This window comes from Myotis lucifugus, unplaced genomic scaffold, assembly GCF_000147115.1.
Source record: "Myotis lucifugus unplaced genomic scaffold, Myoluc2.0 scaffold_106, whole genome shotgun sequence".
Classification (NCBI taxonomy): Eukaryota; Metazoa; Chordata; class Mammalia; order Chiroptera; family Vespertilionidae; genus Myotis; species Myotis lucifugus.
Window position 1 is genome coordinate 1757314 of NW_005871154.1, and position 3710 is coordinate 1761023.

Sequence of the window (3710 nt, forward strand, 5' to 3'; positions counted from 1 at the left end):
CCTACTAACAGGGTGGTTATGAGGGTTAAATAAATTAACCAAGATAAAGGGCGTGGCCCATTATAGGTACCCAATACAAGGAAGTTGAAACTCTGAGTTCATATAGAATCATTTTGCTTCAATGCTCTTCTCAAATGACCGTTTGGTAGCTCATTTGTACTCATCCCTGTGGTTGGGTTAGGAGGAAAATGAGTCCTAACTCAGCCATGTCGATTTAATGCAAGTCTAATGTGTGCAGCTATGGCACATAATTTTAATTGGTAATAAATCTGCCGAAAAAGGTTTAGGGCATAATCTAATTTTCTTGGTCCAGACTAACAGTGGGTTCAGAAACTCACCTGCATGATAATCAGTAAATAACCCATTATAGTTTCTTTTTCTGGGGGGGAAAAAAAATCCAACGTCAACATTTTTGTGGACTGAAATGTGTTCATTTCAAGCACTTCCCATACGGGAGCTACCTTGGCCTCACTCCAAATAATCTAAACAGTGTTGCCTACCTCCAGACGACTGCTGCAGCTGTGAATGAATACTGCATGTAACTCCCACTGCAAGTTAGCACAGGCTTCAGACAAGCCTGCGAGATAAAAGGGGAACTCTTTGAAGACAACAGAGAAGTGAGCCGCAGCCTGAGCTTGGCAGGCCTATTTATTAAAACGGTGATTTAGGAGATTTTTCAAATGCCACTCTTAGTTGTAGCTCTCATTGGAGAGGTCTGTCTGCTTCAGGAATACACATCCTGTGGACGCTCTGGCTTGTTCCTGTGGTTTGGTGTAATTATTAATAGAGCCCCCTTTCACTCTCAAGAGTCCCTGTTTGTCTGATAAATGCTGTGGTCATTCCTTACAGGCCCTTTTCAGAGCAAAGCCCATCTCTTTGAAGATATAATCTTTGCCTTGATCTAAGAAAAATGACCTTCGTTTCCTACAACAGACTCTTTGGCGCCCTATCTTACAGCCATTAAAGTATGTCTTCAGAGCAATAATTAAGAGCCACGTAAGCTAATGACTTTCTCCCTATGGCGCTCTTATTGGTGAAAGCACGTGAGGTAAAGTCATAGGGACTCATCTAATACAGCAGCCCTGGGCAGGAAACGTGAGGGCTTCACGTTTATGTTTACAAAGCAATTCCCAATCATTTGTACGGGCAGGAATATGTACCTACATTGGACAGTGACTGTTCCTTCTGGAATGCCATTCTGCGCTTGAAGTTTGAGCACTTCGTGGTCTTACACACCTTTTGCAGACTCGAGTCATCTGCATGCCTCTTCTTCAGGAGAGGGTGTGCTGTGGTGTATCGATTTGGGGACAGAAAGATTGTCAAAACATCATCAGAGATGCTCTGAGAGTTACTGTTGTAACAGCAGTGTGGCTGCTGGGAGGAGGAGCCACATGGCAAAACCCCAGCCATTCACTAAGGAAGGAGGGAGGGCGGCTTGTCAGGGTAAAGCCAGGCATCCGCCTGAGGAGTCTGAAGCAGACGGTTTCACAGGCTGGGACAGATGGCTTCTTGGGAAGCCTTGTCATGTGGGGGTAGAGGGAGCAAGGAGGAAAGATGATCTACCTGTTTGCTAATGTCCTTTCGTCTCGACAGCTCCAGCCTGAATCTAGTTTCTATTCTGTCCCCACTTGTGAGGCTTCCTATCTGCAGCTCAATTCGGAGAGAAGGAAAGAAGGTCAAAGCAAGGGCAGGGAGCACAGAAAGGCTTTCCTTCTGGGGGAAGAACGTGCTTGGAGAGCCCTTCTCCTGGGAAAAAGGTGCAACAGCTGAGGAGAGAACAGATCCATGGGACCAGAAGAGAACAATGGTATCTTGTTTGCTTCAAAATGGTCCTTTCACAGCCTTTCTCCCACGTCTCCCAAAGGGGGGCAGGTGGAGCTCAGGACAGAAAGTTTCACCTCATGGGTAATGGTGCCATTGGGGGGGGGATGATTAGAACGAGCGGGGTGTCCCTCTTTCCAGGGGGTGTCTAGAAGAGCCAGAATTCAGGCATCCTAGTTGAAAATACTCCCCAGAGATCTTGTGACCCAGTTCCCTCATTTCACCTGAGGACTTTCAGGTTCAGAGATCTTGAGTGACCTTTACAAAGATTTCACTGAACGGCTACCCTGGGTGCTCACCAAGCCACGGAAGTCTAAAAGATTTTAAAAGTACAAACCGAGAGTAATTTCTTCCCACTGTGAAGAATTGTCATGAGACCTAAATGCATGACTCTGGAAACCAACTGCACAGACTTCCTGCTGGCCAGGGAGCTTGCTCACCAGGGTCGCCCTTGCTGCCCCTGACCGGGATCTCCTGTCCCCAGGGAAGCAGTGAGCTGAAACTTCAGGAACCATTTCTTCATTTTTGTATTCTTTTAAAAAATTTATTGATTAGAGAGAGAGAGAGAGAGAGAGAGAGAGAGAGAGAGATTAGTTGTCCCACTTATTTATGCATTCATTGGCTGATTCTTGTATGTGCCCTGACCGGGGATCGAACCCAAAACCTTGGCATATGGAAACAGTGCTCTAACCAACGGAGCTACCTGGCCAGTGCAGTTTTGTATTCTTTTGCTTAAAGAGTCTCCTTCCCCCTAATTTTATAAACTTCAGGTCCCAGAAAACCTGAATCTTGGCCTGCCTGTCCCACGTAATAAATCTAAACATCTGATGCTCCAACATCCTCCTGATCAGAAGAGATCAGGTGAGCCTGAGGATGACTCAGCTGAGGCCACTGGGAAAACAGGCTTCAGCCTGTGAAAAAGTTGGACCAGGCATAACATTTGAGGGCTGGCTCACGTTATGTCTCAAACTTTCACCCCCTCCTTGTTTCTATCACCATTCCCTCCTTGCCCAGACCAGACTTGTCTTTCAGATCTACAGAACTGGGATTTTGGATAGGGCAAGAGTCTTATTTTGTCGTCTTCCCTGATTTTGTAGGTTCTGAGAATGGCTCAAGCACCTCAGGTTTGTGAATTGCCCTCCCTGCCAAGCAAAGCTACCGTGTTGGCCAATATGTCAGCAGGTAGGAAGAATACTTGGCTCACTTGTTAGATAGAATCTGCCTGGTGTGTCCCTGTGTGGGTGGAAACCAAGGAGTGATAACTACCTATCTCAGTATCAATAAACACAAACCAGTGCAACTCTATACACCTTCACTGAGTGCCCATTATGAACAAAGCTTCTGAGTTACCCTCTGAGAAGACAGATGATACGATATAGTGCCTGTCCACAGTGCGTATGTCAGAGAACATGGTATAAAAAGCATGTCCCTCATTTGATAGGAATAGCTACCAATTATTGAGCACCTACTCTAGGCTCCACGCTGTATTATATTTTCTCTAGTCTTCTCAACAACTCGCTCAGGCAGATAGATATTAGCTTTGTTTTGTTGATATGGAAACTGAGGCTCAAAGAGCTGATGTGATTTGTGCAGGTCAGGCACCTAGGGCAGCCCTCAGCTTTTGTGGAGGGCTAAATGTCAGAGGAAGACAGAAGGCAAGGGTGTTGCAAACCTTCCATTCTTGGTTTCACACAGGCCTGGGTTGAAATCCCAGTTCTAGCACTTGTGGGGCCTTGGGAAAGCGGCTCCCTGTCTTGGCTTCTTCATCTCCACTTCATAAGACAATTGGAAAGATGAAATGAGATAATGTGGGCATTGCTCATTTCCCCAGAAGGTTCAGGCACAAAGTGACTCATTTTGGTAGAGCATGCTCATCCCTGGGTCCCCGT